A 15972-nucleotide genomic window follows, 5' to 3' on the forward strand; every position below is an offset into this window, starting at 1 on the left:
TTTCTTTCTTTCTTTCTTTCTTTCTTTCTTTCTTTCTTTCTTTCTTTTTCTTTCTTTCAAAGAGCAGGGTCTGCAGAGTGACCCCCATTTTTTAAAATGTTTATTTATTTTTGAGAGAGACAGAGCATGAGTGGGGGAGAGGCAGAGAGAGAGGGAGACACAGAATCCGAAGGAGGCTTGAACGTGGGGTTTGAACTCATGAACTACGAGATCATGACCTGAGCCGAAGTCGGATGCTTAAATGACTGAGCCACCCAGGCGCCCCTCTTTTATGCTTTTTAATAAAGGTGTGTGTGTGTGTGTGTGTGTGACAAGAAATTCACTCAGTAAAAATGTACTGAGCATGGGGCACCTGGGCGGCTTAGTCGGTTGAGTGTCGTCTCACTTCGGCTCAGGTGATGATCTCACAGTTCCTGATTTTGAGCTCCCATCAAGGTCGCTGCTATCGGCACAGAACTGGCTTTGGATCCTTGGTGCCTTTCTCTATCTCTGCCCCTCCCCATTTGTGATCTCTCTCTCTCTGTCTCCCTCTTTCTCTGTCTCTCAAAAATAAAGAAACCTTTAACAACAACAACAAAATTTATTGAACATGTGGTATATTCAAGGTCCAAACTGGCCCATCCTGTGTGAATAAGATTTTCTGTTTTTCCTAAACTTAACCGCTGTTGTTATTCCTGTGCAAATTTCACAACTGGCTCATGCATTCTCATTTTGTATTTCTCACAATACAAAATGTAACTTTTAACTTCAAACTCACAGCATTTCTTACTATTGACCGCATGGAGGAGGGGACAGTTTCCTAGGATTCATTCAGAATGTCTCCTTCCTGTTAGGTGTGGGTGTGTTGTTTCAACTTCTCTGGAAATGAGGCCTAAAAAATCCAAGGAAGCCCCAAAGACTCTCCAAGCCTCACTGTGTGTCTTCCCTTACCATGCTGCCACATAGAGAGCTCTGATCCTTAATATTGGAGGTACTGGCTTTCGTTAATTAGCCATTTTTTCTTTCTTAAACGCAAGCATCTGATTAGTGATTAGATCACACAGGCCTTACTTAAAGCAATTAGGAGTAAATACTTTAGCTTTGTTCAACGAGGTAGGATCTAGGAGGCTTAATCAAGCGGGAAAGAACAAAGAAACTTCAGAAAGAACACACTGGCTGTTCCTGTACTCACTCTACAACTGGCACCTAATCTGTAAAACAGCAGTGGGGTTTCAGAAATAAATGTTTCTTCAACAGAATGCACAATGCTGGCCTAAAAACTGAGGCATCTCCCAATTTCTTTGATCTGTGTAGCAAATACATATTGAGGGCTGACTTATATCCCAACACCGGGCTAGGAGCTGCAATACAAGCATCACAAATATCATCGTGGTCATTGCCCTCATGCTCATGTGGTCTAATGAGGAATGTAGATAAATCAACATTGCAGTTAATAAAACGCTTGGTTGACATGATGAAGAAAAGCACAGAGAAGGCATGCAAAGTATAGGAGTTCAGGGGAGGGATGTGTGGTGTAGGCAAAGACCCTGAAGAGGTGATGGCTGGCTTGAGAATGTAGAGGAAGGTTAGGACACATAGAAGGTAAATAATAAAGTAGGCATGGGAAGTGGCAGGAGATATGAGAGGGGAGAAGCAGACATGGGCACATGATGCAAAGGACAGGGAGCCATGTTCAGGAATTCAGACTTCAGCCAGGACGGGGTTTGCAATCACGGGAAATGACAGAAGGAGATTTGCTGTTTGGAGAGATCATTAAGGTTGCAATGGGGAGAACAGATTGAGATTGACTTGGGGAGGTGGGGAGTCCACCAAGAAGGCTACTTCAGTAGTCCAGGCAGAACATAATGACAATGGCTTCCACCAGGGTAATGGCGCTAGGAACAGAGGAAAAAGTTGAAGCTCAGAGAAGACGGGGGTGCCTGGGTGGCTCAGTCGGTTAAGCATCTGACTCAGGTCATGATCTTGCAGTTCGTTAGTTTGAGACCTGCATCAGGCCCTGTGCTGTCAGCTCTGTCAGCACAGAGACTGCTTGGGATTCTCTTTTTCTCTCTCTCTTTCTCAAAATAAATAATTAATTAAAAAGAAAAGATAAGCAACTTGCCCTCTGAGTGGTAAAGCAGGATTTTGAAACAAGTTCAATAGGGCTCCCAAAGCCCGTGGTCTTTTCACTGCACCCAGTTTCCCTGCCATGTGTAAAGGACAAACTTAGCCTTGGGGGATTACGGAGTAGAGTGGGAAATGGGTCAGAAAGAGAACACACTAGGAAGGGAAAGGCCCACTTGCACCTGCACACGAAGGGGGACCTAGGGAAAGGAAGAGAAAGGAATTCATGTTTGTTGGTTTCTGTGGAAGGTTGTCTACAGTGCTTCTCAAACTTTCAAGTACCTAAGAATTTCCTGGCATCTTGTCAAGATTCAGATTCTGATTTAGTAGGTTGGGGTTGGGGGCCTGAGATTCTGCACTTCTAATAAGCTCCCAGGTGAGGCCAATGCTGCTTGTCCGTGGACCACAGTTTGAGAAACAGTGGTAGTGGAATGGGTGAGTCCCGGGTTTAAGTCAGACCAGGACCTGAATCCTGGTGTTGGTGCTTACTCACAGCGTGACTTTAAGGAACCTGTTAGTTTACAGGGCTGCTATAACAGAATACCAAAACCTGGGTGGCCAAAAACAACAGAAATCTCATCTCAGAGATCTGGAGGTTAAAAAGTCTAAACTCAAGGCATTAACAGGGCTGTGCTCTTTCTGACAGCTTAGAGGTGAATACTTCCTTGCCTTACTAGTGTTTTGTATTTGCCAGCAATCTTTGGTGCCCCTTGACCTGCAGATGCATCACTCCAGTCTCATGGCTTTCTTCTCATTCTGTGTCTTCACATTGTCTTCCCTCCGGGAGTGTCTGTCTCTATGTCAAAATATCCCCTTTTCATAAGAACACCAGTCACATTGGATGAGGGTCTACCCTAATTACCATTCAAACTTGATTACTTCTATAAAGACTCTATTTCCAAATGAAACCATATCCTAAGCTACCAGGGGTTAGGATTCAATATGTCTTTTATTGAGGAGGGGGGCGCAGTTCAACCTGTAAGAGGCAAGTTATTTTACCGCTTTGAGCCTCAGTTTCTTTATCTGTATAATAGGAATAATAATTCCTACTTTATGAAGTTAAATTAAATGAATAATAAAGGCAGAGTGCCAGCACACAATAAGGATTCAAACCAATATGGCTAAATATTACTTGGCACTAGACATTTAAAATATATCTCACTTAATTTTTAAAAAAAAATTTTTAATGTTTTATTTATTTTTGAGACAGAGAGAGACAGAGCATGAGCAGGGGAGGGGCAGAGAGGGAGACACAGAATCCAAAGCAGGCTTCAGGCTTATAGCTGCCAGCACAGAGCCCAACACGGGGCTTGAACTCACAAACCACGAGATCACGACCTGAGCCGAAGTCAGACACTTAACTGACTGAGCCACCCAGGCACCCCTAAGAGACTCTTAAAAATTGAGAACAAACTGAGGGTTGATGGAGGGTGGGAGGGAGGGAAGGGTGGGTGATGGGCATTGAGGAGGGCACCTGTTGGGATGAGCACTGGGTGTTGTATGGAAACCAACTTGTCAGTCAATTTCATATTAAAAAAAATAAAATAAAAAAAAATAAAATAAAATATATTTCACTTAACTATCACCACCACCTGGCCTGTGGTGCAGCCATCATCATTCCCAGTGGATATCAAAAGAGACTGTGACTTAACAAGGACAAGAAACTTGCACAAAGTCACACCATTATCAAGATTTAAATTTTGTAGTGTTTAGTTTTTTTAAAAAAAAAATTTTTTTTTCAACGTTTATTTATTTTTGCGACAGAGAGAGACAGAGCATGAACGGGGGAGGGGCAGAGAGAGAGGGAGACACAGAATTGGAAACAGGCTCCAGGCTCTGAGCCATCAGCCCAGAGCCCGACGCGGGGCTCGAACTCCCGGACCGCGAGATCGTGACCTGGCTGAAGTCGGACGCTTAACCGACTGCGCCACCCAGGCGCCCCTGTAGTGTTTAGTTTTGAGAGACAGAGAGAGAGACAGAACGGGAGTGGGGGAGGGGCAAGAGAGAAGGAGACACAGAATCCAAAGCAGGCTCCAGGCTCTGAGCTGTCAGCACAGAGCCCAACGCAGGGCCCGAACCCATCATGACCTGAGCCTAAGTTGGATGCTTAACTGACTGAGCCACCCAGGCACCCCTATTATTAAGATTTAACATCCAGTTTTCTCCAAAGCCTGTGATGTTTTTTCTCACTCCAACAAGCCAGACTGGGGGTACTGGCAATGGAGGTGGAGGTAAAAACTATTTCCTGCTGAGGCAACAGCAGAAAAAGATGATTATTATTTTTATTTAATCATGTGGGGACATGTGCTGAATACAGATTCCGGTTTCAAAGTGCCCAGAATCACAGATGAAATGTTTAGAGAGCTCAGGGAATGGAGGAAGGAGGGAGCAAAGGACAGATGATACATGAAGTCCAGTGGATTAATCATGTTCACCAGCTTTTGTCATTCTTTTTCATGTTGCAAGGCTGCATGGGCATTTTTTTTAATAGGCCACAGAAATTCACAATCAAAATTTCAAAGCTAAAAATACTGCCATGCCATCCTGGAGAATATTAAACAAACCAAACAAAACACCTGAGTGTTTTCCGGCCAACACAGAGAGAAATGTGTAGGCTGTGACGAGTAATTGAACCTACTTTTGTCTGTTTGCAATAAACATTTGCAAAACACAATATCCTTTTGACATTTCTGTGAGGATTGCTCATACTCTATTTTCTGCAAAAAGCCTTCCATTCTTACTAGGTTCCCATAATTACCTCTTTGGAGGAAGACCATCTCAGCCCTTGGAGACATTATCAATTTTCAACGGTTGATTCCTAATTTTTGTTGATGTTGCTGTTATACTGAGCCATCTCTTGAGGATGGAGAACCAATACCATCCTGAGCTATAGAAAGATATGGATAGCCGGAGAGCTAGCCAGAAAAATGATGGGGATGGGAAAGCAGGTAGCAGTTTGAGGATATTCCTTCCATATTTGTCAGTCTTATGGTTATTGCATGGCCCAACAGCAGTAAGGGAGCTATAATGTCTGGGTTCTGATCTTAGCTCTGTCATTTTCAAGCTATGTGGTAAGGAAATTACTTGAACACTCTGTGCCTAAGTTTCCTCATCTGTAAAACTGGGATGAACATAGTCCCTACTTCACAGAATTATGAGGAATAAAGAAGTTAATATGTATAAAGAGCTTAATTATGTGCATCTTAGAGTACGTGCTCAGTAACTGGTAACTAAGACTGTGGTTTGCGTACTTGGCATGAAGAACGATGGATGGCATGGGAGTCAGAAGGTGTGCCACTTTCCCTGTGTGATATCTCCTCAGTTTGATTTGCAAAGTGGATCTATATAGCATCCACATCAGGCAGAGTGTTATAGGACACAGTAATGAGTCTGTAGGTATTTGTTTTGTTTTGTTTGTTTTGTTTCTTCTAATTGCAAAGAGATGCCATTGGGGAACTTTTTAGCAGGGGAATCAAATGATCAGATTAGCAGTTTACAAAGTTATTCCAACTACCCTATGGGGAACAGCCTGGGCAAAGGCGATACCAAGAAACCAGGCAGGTGAGGCATGACAAGGGCATTGGCCACGGCGGTGGGGGAGGAGATGGAGTAAAATGGACTCCACATGTGAACTGCGGGCAACTCCACGGGACTCCTAGGAGGGGGCGGAATGGGAAGGACGGTACCAGGTTGCAGAACAACTAGACAGGAGAGCAACTCATTGAAAGGTATGCAAGTCCTATGAATATTCCGGGTCAAAGGCAGAAAGAACCACCACAACAAAAGGAAGTAGAAATGCCTGTATGGAAAAGAAGAGAGGAAGGAAGAAGACAGGAAGTACAGCTTTGTGGAGAACCTAACCTCTCCATGGGGTGTTTCAGAATTGCACTGTAGGCTGAGGGAGCAGCACGGTCAAGGCCTGGCAGAAGAGGATGCTGCCATATTTGAGGAGCACTGTGCTTTGCCACTTTTGTACAGGAACAATACAGCTCTGAAGTGGTGTTTATTCACACCATGCAGGTGTGCCTTTGCCACTGAAACACGTCATAATCCCCTACGACACAAAAATGACTTCTTTTGTATCCCCAGGTATATGTAGCACAGTCCCATGTATGTAACAGAGTTCTTGGTAAATACTTCCTGGATTTCACAAGTTCCTGAGTAAAAGATAAAGCATCTATTAACCATCTACATTTTTGAGAGCTTGTGTTAGGCTCTGAGAAGATGGAAGATGGAGGAGATATGGACACTGATCTTCCCAGCCCAGGTTTCCATTCCCTTTCTCTTCACCCCCTCCTCTCTCTGTCTCTGTCTGTCTGTCTCCTACATACATATTCACATCCACAAACATGCGTGCATACACACACACACACATACACGCCCCACGTACTGCACCAAAAAGGGGAACGAGCGACTGGGAGTCCAATACTGAATCTTTGCACGGACAGAATCCAGGCCTGCACAAGTCTATCATTCTCAGACTGACAGGCTGACTGTGGTGTGTCCTCTTCATGGTCAAGTGCAAGAAAGGAAGCCCAGCTCTATGATCCAATTTGAAGCCGCTGCCTGCGTCGCATCTGCTTACATCCCATTGGCCAAAACAAGTCACAAGGCTGAGTCCAAAGCCAAGGTGTAGGCAGGTACAACCTGCCTCTGGCAGAAGCTGCAAAATTACCTGGCTAAACAGTATATAGGTACCAGGACAGATATAGAACCATGGTTACCTTGGACAAGTCCTTTCCATCCTCCGGGTGTCCTCACCTCTGTAAAAAGCTTGGATCAGATCCATGTGTCCTGCAGAGTGAAATCCAGCCCTCCAGTAGCACGTAAAATCAATTTAGTTAGCACATAAATTTTAGTAAATTCTTAGATGTGGTATTAACAAATTTTGAGCACATAAAGTGATGACGATTCACTTTTGAATTTGCTTTCAATCTGGCCAGCTACATCAAGGATAAAGTCTGAGTAAGTTCCTATAACAAGCCCAAAATCTTTGCTGACTTCCCCTTTTAATAATGAGCTAGCAGACCAAAGCGTTGAGCTAGAATTTCCAAAGAGTGCTCCGTTTTCATTTCATTTATTTTTGACTACAGTATATTTATAGCAAGTAATGCCAGATTTTAGTTAGTTCTATAAATTTTCTTTAAAAATACATGTTTTTAAATAAAAATGTGAGCCTATTTAAAGCAAATATGAATTATTGGTGACATACAGAGAGCAAAAAATCATGGCTAGGGGCTGGAATAACTGAGGTTTGGGAAATTCTGGATTTGGCCATCTTTATGGTTCTGAGATCCTGTGATCAATGTTGACTTCACTGCTCCAGCTGTGGTCTCCACGTCCACCCCAAGGCTTTCTCAGAGGAAGATGAGCTTTCTCAGACGAAGGGGGTTGTCCTTCTCTTCTGAAGTTTTCTGCGACCTTTCATTTTCCTCTCCCCTTTAAATTTGAGCAGCCCAGCTGCCAATATGACTACCCAGCCAGATGTATTTGATTGACATGCTCATCCCTGCACAATGGGCCAGAGTCAGTCACCCTGCGGCTGTCCCTGCCCTTGGCATTGTGATGCATGGGCCCAGATTCCAAATGTCATGTCACATCTCCTCATGGCATCAAAGCACCCTTGAGAGCAGGAAACCCTAACAGATGGCTGAAATGCCTTCAAAAAGACTCCTCCAGACATCCTGGGAGATGCACAGAGCCCTGTCAGTGGTGACGGGTTGCAATGCATGCTCAGCAAAAAATGCCAAAGGGAGGAGGGGGTTCCCATACCCACCGAGACCACAGAATGCTGGTTCAAATGCTGGGTAGCAGCTCCCTTAGCACGCCATTTGCTTTTGCAAAATATTTGTTAACTCCCTGATCTCAATGCTTCCTTGGACTTTTACTGGCCCCAGAGGGCAATGAGGGAAAACTTCTTATTTACATGAAATATTTCATTAAAAAGCAAACGAACGGGGAAAGGTAATTTTTCTCACAACAGTGGACTGTCACTCCTTCTTGTCCAGGAATTCCTAACTGGATTTTCTGGATTCTTCAGAAGCTCACAGTTGGTCTTTTTTTTTTTTTTTTTTTTTTTTTTTAAATTTTTTTTTTCAACGTTTATTTATTTTTGGGACAGAGAGAGACAGAGCATGAACGGGGGAGGGGCAGAGAGAGAGAGGGAGACACAGAATCGGAAACAGGCTCCAGGCTCCGAGCCGTCCGCCCAGAGCCCGACGCGGGGCTCGAACCCCCGGACCGCGAGATCGTGACCCGGCCGAAGTCGGACGCTCAACCGACTGCGCCACCCAGGCGCCCCTCACAGTTGGTCTTAAAAAGGCCCGTGAACCTTCCAAAATTACCTGCAAAAGTTTGTGTGTGTGTGTGCACATAAACAGGTTTCTGTGGAGAAAGGGTCAAAAACTTTAGTTCAGATTCTCAAAATGGTCCGTGGCTTGTTAGAAACCACAGGCCTAACAGCGCTCCTTAGAGAGAATACATGGGGCCAAAAAATGTCAAGCCAAAACAAAATGAAATTAAACTGGGCAGTAACGTAATGTAAGGGTAATCTTCCCCTAACAGAATATATTAAGTTAAAACGTTTGCCATTTACCATCACTACAATTTTGAAAAGGTTATCTTAGTGTAGCAGGACTACACTAAATGAGAAAACATTTCAGGAAGGCCATAAGCTCAGATTAAAAAACCAATTCAGCTTTGTTTTTTTTTTTAAACAAATGACTACACCGGGCACCTGGGTGGCTCAGTTAGCGAAGCATCCAACTCTTGATTTTGGCTCAGGTCATAAGCTCACGGTTTGTGGGTTCAAGACCCATGATGGGCACCAAGCTGGCAGCGTGGAGCGTGCTTGGGATTCTCTCTCTCTCTCTCTCTCTCTCTCTCTCTCTCTCTCTCTCTCCTTTTCTCTCACCCCTCCCCTGCTCACTCACTCACTCTCTCTCAAAATGAAAAATGAACTTAAAAAAAAAAAAAAGACTATTTTGTCCATTTTCATCTCACTGGTGGCCAGCATCAATCTGTGCACCAGGATTTTGGAAGCACTGCTTTCAGAGTGGGGAATTCCTCCTCAGCCTGTAAATCTTTGGAAAACTATGACCTTCTCTGGGATTTCCCAGAGCTGAGTTCGTGGCACACTGTCCCATCTCTGTTCCTGGACCACCAGAAGAGAAGTCCTTTATCTTTGACTCCACGATGCTATGACGCCTAGTACTATACCCCAAAGCAAGGACGGTGGGTTCCCTGCAGCAATTCATTCCAACAGCTATCGACTCTGTTCCTTGCTGGGGCCAGGCCTTGAGCTAGACATCAGATACGGAGAAGTGCAAGGCAGCATCCCTTCCTTAAAGGGCTCACCCTATAGAAGAGGAGACGATAGAAGGGTGTAAGTGGGTACCATCACCCACTCCACTAGTCTCGCCCCCTGGTAGTCCAAGGAGCAAAGGAAACAATGGATAACAATGGATAACAATGGATAATGACATTATCCAGGTTGTATCACATAATCCTTATTTGCGTTCAGTGTCCGAAACCCCAAATAGAACTGAATGATTGAATTCTTTTCCTCAGAGGAGTTTAAAATGCCTCTTCCCTTTAGAGGCGTGTGACAGAGACTAGAGAATGGAGGGTGTCATAAGAAGCACTTTGAACGCAGCCAGGAAGTTTGCAGACACGTTGCTATAGCCTCTCTAGCCATGCAGTGGTAATCTCAGTCCTTAGTGGAGGTTTTAGGGTCCCCTGGGTGGCTCAGTTGGTCAAGCATCCAACTTCAGCTCAGGTCATGATCTCATGGTTGATGCGTTCAAGCCCTGTATCAGGCTCTGTGCTGACAGCTTGGAGCCTGAAGCCTGCATCAGATTTTGGGTCTCCCTCTCCCGCTGCCCCTCCCCTGCTCACGCTCTGTCTCTCTCTCTCTCTCAAAAAGAAAAGTAATAATCATTAAAAAAAGTTTTTTAAGTAGGTTTTAAATGTTTGCTTCTACAAAGGCTGGGGCTTCACTGACCCTTGTACTAAGAGCCCAAAGGAAGAAACCAGTGTCAGTGCACACACTGGAAAGAAATGGCATGAGACAAAGGGAAAGGCAGCCAGCAGAATCTGGAGGAGAGTTGTAGACCCACCAAAAGGGAAATGGCTCCCCTGATCGTAGGGCCAAAGTGAGGGCAAACTGGAAGCTGATGTCAAAACCCACTGTACAGCATGCAGGCTTGTAGACACTTTTAGGAGGGCTTTCATTCTTTTTCTTTTCACTGCGTTCCACTTAATTAAACATTAAAGCACAAATGGATGTCCCCTGTGGGGACAAATAAAGGGCATCAGGGGAGGAGAAGGGAAGCCTCATGGAGAGAATCACCCAACAGAGACCCCTCTTCACAAAAAGGGCCCAATACTGATTTCCAGGGAGGAGCAGGACAAGGTTAGCTCAAATTTGGTGATGACATCAGGATGAAGGACTGACCCTAAGCTTCCTGATGCTTTGATCGCTGGCAAGCATCTCGATGCATGCCCCAGAAGGAAGGGCCTTCTGATGCTGTGATCACACCATCCCCCTTCTTTTCACCAGGAGGCACATGAAGCAGCTGTATAATTCTGTCCAGAAACCCACGGATTATTTCAAACCAAGGATTCTTACTGTAATAAATAGCACAGAGATGCCTGTAGTTCCTTTCACCTACGTCTCTGCTAGCATTTTTCACTACAGTGTCAGAGATTTGTTTTAGAGGAAGGGGCATCACATAATTTGTGGCTATGGTCTTTAGGAGGCCAGGAAGAAGGGCAATGTGTACCATCTGAAATTAAATGGCTGTAGAATCACTTATATGAACCGCCTTTGTTGCAGAGATGTCGAAACCAGATTTATCAGCAATACCTCCTTGGGGGCACAGATGAAAGCCGAGTCTTCAGTGAATCCAGCAGCTACCCTGTCATGTCTTAGAAGTCCTCTGAGCTTGTTAAGAGGAAACTGATTAGTTACAGTGTATGTTTCTGGGAGAGCCACCTGAATGTTGCTATATCCGTAAGCAATAGCTCCATCTTTTACAATATCACATGCATGGATAATGTCAGCTCTGGCTGGAGAGATTTCAATCTCAATCCAATTCCCATAACCTATGACTTCTGACTTTAAATCCATCCTAGTCAGAAGTTTCGCAAGATTTTCTGGAATTGCTCTGGTTCCAACTTATTTGTTAATTGGATCAGATATCACCACCTCCTTTCATTAAGTCAGTTCTGGAAAGGTATGTGATTTTCCATTAGGAAAAACCACCTCAGCTGATTCAATCGTGAATTGATTCTCATAATATTCACTGAACATGGTGACAATGACAGCAAGAACTATTTTTGCCTTAGTAAAGTCAGTTCCCGTGCATTCAGGGAATCCATTCTAGTATTTATGGTTAATTTGGAGTTATTTTCATTGATGATAGGCCTTAAAATGACAGCACCATTGCTATCATGGACAACTGGGTATAGTGGTTTATTTCCAAAGATATATATAAATAACATTTAAGGAGGACTTTCATTCTTGATCATGTGTTTGATTTTCATTTAACTTCTTTGTTATTTCCATCAAGTCCTGAGTTGAGAGAACCTCTCTTGCTATTTTTGCATAGCAAACTCTGACTAGAGTAGATATGGCCATATAGCTACAATTGGCAGTTATCTATCAGGTAAGTAAAGAGTTAACTAATGGTTGCTACTCTCAGGTAAATCCCAAGGACTATCACATAGGTTTTCTCAACACATGTGATAGTGATATTCCTCTTTCAGTTGAAAAGCCAAAGCACAGAGAGGTTAATTACATTGACCAAGTACACAAAGCCAGCCAAAGGTAGCTGGGAATTCACTGACACCAGCACTAAGAGTCAAAGCAAACAACCAGAGGGGCCAGGACCCCAGGTCTCAGCTGCCCAGTCTTGAGTTTCTGAGAAATCAAAATTGAATGCTGCTCTCCACAATTTATAGGTACCCAAACGGATACAAGATTCATAAAGATGACTGGATGGAAAATGTCCCTATTCCTCTTGCAAAGGGGAAGTGTGATTAATATAAATAAGGGAAGGCTGAGATAAATTAGCAACTTGGAAAACATAAATGAATTTTAGAATGGATCAGAGAACGTAAGACTCAAGGGAATTTGGAAGTTATCCTGCCAAACTAAATGGAGATGCTGAGGCACACAAGGATATAATGGTATAATTATTTCTGCACAACAAACTAGTGAGAGAGTATTGAATTCATTTCCCTATGTCCAGACTCAACACTCACACTACCCACACCCGGCATTTAGAGCATGCTCCACCAACTATGAATTATGATGAAGAAATTTTCATCAGAGAGAGAGAGAGACAGAGAGATACAATTATTATTTTTTTTTTTTCCCAGGGAGTCCAGACTCTGGAGGACACTACATTTTATTGTCAAGGGAGGATGTGAGGACAAAGTCCCTGGATAAATACATAAAGGAGATTCTTTAGCTGTTGTCTTAGGCAGAGGACCAGAATAAATCCAACAACTGGTCCATTTTGTTTCCTGGAGCAAGATGTGTGACTGCAACATTTCAAGTCCTCGATGACAACTTTAATACTATTTCCAAGTTCAAAGGTTTCACTTTCTTATTTGCTATTTCTAAAGCCCTGGGCCTCTGAGCCTTGGTTTTGTCAGGACAAGACTCAGGCCTCTGAGGAGTGTGAAAGCAGATTCCGTTTTCACTCAGATCAAAGTCTCATGTGAAAACATGTCCAGGGGTAACTCAATTTTCTCTTAAACCTACTCCAGTCAGGAGCAGCTTTCGTCAAGGTCACCAGTGACCTCCATTTTGTTAACCCACCACTCTGTTCTCGGTCTTTATCGACTGTGAGCATCATGCAGCACAGTTGGTCACCCTCCTCCGTGAAGCACACTCTTTACGTGATTTCCAGCATGCTCCTCTCCTTAGTGTTCCTTTCTTCCCTGGCTACTCCTTCTTGTTCTCATTTGTTGATCCCTCCTGTCTCTTCAATCTCTCAAGGTCAGAGCTGCCCAGGCTTCCATCCATGAATACTTTTCCTTCTCTACCAAGACTTCCTCCAGAAGTGATCTTAGCCAGTTTTATCATCTATACATATCACCTACGGGGTGAAAACTTCCAAATGTGATTAACTCTACCTTCAGAATGTAACCCAACCACTTTTGACCACCTCCCACACTACTCCCATCATCTCTTGCCTGAATTTTTGCAACAATAATTTGTGTCCACTCTTGCCCTTTATCATTAGCTTTTTAAGAGACAAGGCAGACAACAAAACAAAACAAAAAACAAAAGCAAAAACAAAACCATGGCTTCATGCCTCTGCACTCCTGTGGTTACTTATCCCAGAGTGAAAAACCAAAGTCTTCGTTCAACTTCTCACCTGCCATTTTACCCCTCTGATTCTAGCTCAGCCTACTCCGGATGTACTGGTCTCCACCTCCTCCTCACACGTGTTAAATTCAACTGAACCTCAAGGCTTTTCCACTTGCCATTTCCTCTGCCTGCAGTGTTCTTCTTCCAGATACTGCAGGCTTGATCCTTCATTTCCCTCAGGTCTCTGCTCAAAAGTCACCATGTCAACAAGTCTTCCCTGGACCACCTATATTTTATAGCAGCTCCCCTCCCTCCTCTGCACTCTCATGCACCCCTTATCTCTATGGCAGTTATCACGATTCTACAAACCATCAAAATGCTCTTCTGTTGTCTTTATGTAAACTCTATAACAACTGGGATTTTGCTTATTTAAAACATTTTTTTTAATGTTTATTTATCTTTGAGCGGGGGGGAGGGCAGAGGGAGAGGGAGACACAGAATCCAAAGCAGGCTCCAGGCTCTGAGCTGTCAGCACAGAGCCTGACACAGGGCTCAAACCCACGCACTGTGAGATCATGACCTGAGACGAAGTCGGATGCTCAACTGACTGAGCCACCCAGGCGCCCCGGGATTTTGCTTATTATAATTTTTTTTACTATTCTTTTTCTACAACATCAAAGGATTTGTGGCACATAGTGGCTACTCAGTAAATAGTTACTGAATAAAAGAACCAAATTAGCAAATCTTGTCTAAGGATCTACAATCGAATTCAGGGAGCAATGCACTTAAAGCCACCAAGAAGAGAGGGAGTTTCTGTTCCCCACACTTGACCACTTGAGAATCAAAGCTGCCTTGATTCTTCCATCAGTACTCAAGGCTCCCTAAAGGATTCAAAAACTATTATAAGTGAATCACATCTTATGTAATTTAAGGGCACTGAAGTTAAGAGTTGAGGTCCTAGATCCAGGCTGCCTGGATCCAAAGCTCAGCTTTATTTCTTACTTGCTATGTGTCCTTGGGCAAATAACTGAACTTCTCTGTTTCTCAGATTCCTCCTTCCTCTGCAAAAGGATGATAATTGTAGTACCTAACTGATGAAGTTATTGTAAGGATTGAAGGAGACATATTACATTTAAGGTACCTAGAAAAGGACGTGGTACATAGTAAGTATTTAAGTGTTAGCTCACGTTCATTCACTAAGAACATGTTATCCAGATAACATTGCTTTTTGTTCTCTGAGAAGTTTTTTTTAGGAAGAGGTACATATATACCATATATTCACATATACATAGATAGTGTACATACACATGTATATGTGATCTATATGATTAGTTACAGAGATATGTGTGTATATATATATGCACATATGTAAATATCTATGTATTTATTTATTTATATATTTAAATATCAGCTTACTTTCTTCCTGTGTCTTGTCTCCTGTGTCCCACATAAACCATGAAGCAGGTCTCAGTACTTCTTTTCTTTCTTTCCAAAGATGATCCACTTCACCAAATATTAATGAGCAGTATAAATTTTACTTAATATTTAATAGGGGTCTTGGAAGAGAGGTCTTATATCACATATCATGCCCAAACATGAAAGGTCTTCCTTAGATATTTCTCTTCTCCCCCAAAATTGCTCTTTGGCCACACCATCAGCCAGGCTTCTCCTTTTCACATTCCCATGCAGTTCCCTGCCTCTTCCATGATGACTTGGCCCATTATCTAGGCCCACAGTGACCTTCACCCACCCTCAGCCTTTATGTTGGCTCACCCCATTTTCAGCAGGAATTCCTCTAGAGAGCTGAATCTTACTTATATCTTACTCTTACATGCTGGACACCTAGCAGAGGGCCGTGCTCTGTGGGCTACTAAGAGAATGAAGACATGGAAGAATCTTACACATGGATAATCTTCTTTTACAAAGAGGAAAATTGAGCCAAGAGTATCAATCAGTCTGTGGATCAGCCAAAAAGAGACCTCAGATTCTCCCGCCCTCCTCTACTCCCATCCACTATGAAGACCACACACATCCAGTTCCAGCCTTTCCGTTAAACACCTGGAATGACTCTGACTTTCCTGTCTGCTCTGAAGAGCACTGTTACTCCAGGAGCCAGTCTTAGGCCACGCAGAGAGCAAGCTCTCTTAATAATTGCCTCTTTTATTTCATTTCCTACTGGGAAAAACTAATCAAACATGTAGGAAGCTTAAGAATATTCCAAGGTGATTTGATTGTTCACTGGTGGCCAGTTTCAAGAAATGTACACTGATGAACACAAACACCATTCTCCCTACCTCCCTGTACAGGCTTTGTCCAGCCGGAGCAGGGCCAGGGGCTGAGGGAAAGTGGCCCAAGAAATAGTTGCAGGAAACCAGTCTTGTTTCCTCCTTTTATCCAGAAAAGGGGGCATAGTTGGTGAGGGCCTGGATTGTGACTCTTCTCTGTGATTCTTTTAATTTCTTCTTTCTTTCTTTCCTTCCTTCTTTCTTTCTTTCTTTCTTTCTTTCTTTCTTTCTTTCTTTCTTTCTTTCTTTCTTTCTTTCTTT

The 15972-nt window shown here is 43.3% G+C and overlaps 1 protein-coding gene and 1 pseudogene across 15 annotated transcripts in view; both read right to left on the reverse strand.

Annotated features, from left to right (window-relative positions):
• Nucleotides 1-15972, reverse strand: part of DAB1 (DAB adaptor protein 1) — a 1153213-nt gene that overhangs the window by 689235 nt on the left and 448006 nt on the right. The gene's annotated exons all lie outside the window — the stretch shown is intronic.
• On the reverse strand, nucleotides 10414-11735 carry LOC121027207 (phenylalanine--tRNA ligase beta subunit-like; annotated as a pseudogene).

The sequence above is a fragment of the Herpailurus yagouaroundi genome, unplaced genomic scaffold (genome assembly GCF_014898765.1).
Source record: "Herpailurus yagouaroundi ecotype Mexico unplaced genomic scaffold, PumYag 77, whole genome shotgun sequence".
In the NCBI taxonomy this organism is placed as follows: domain Eukaryota; kingdom Metazoa; phylum Chordata; class Mammalia; order Carnivora; family Felidae; genus Herpailurus; species Herpailurus yagouaroundi.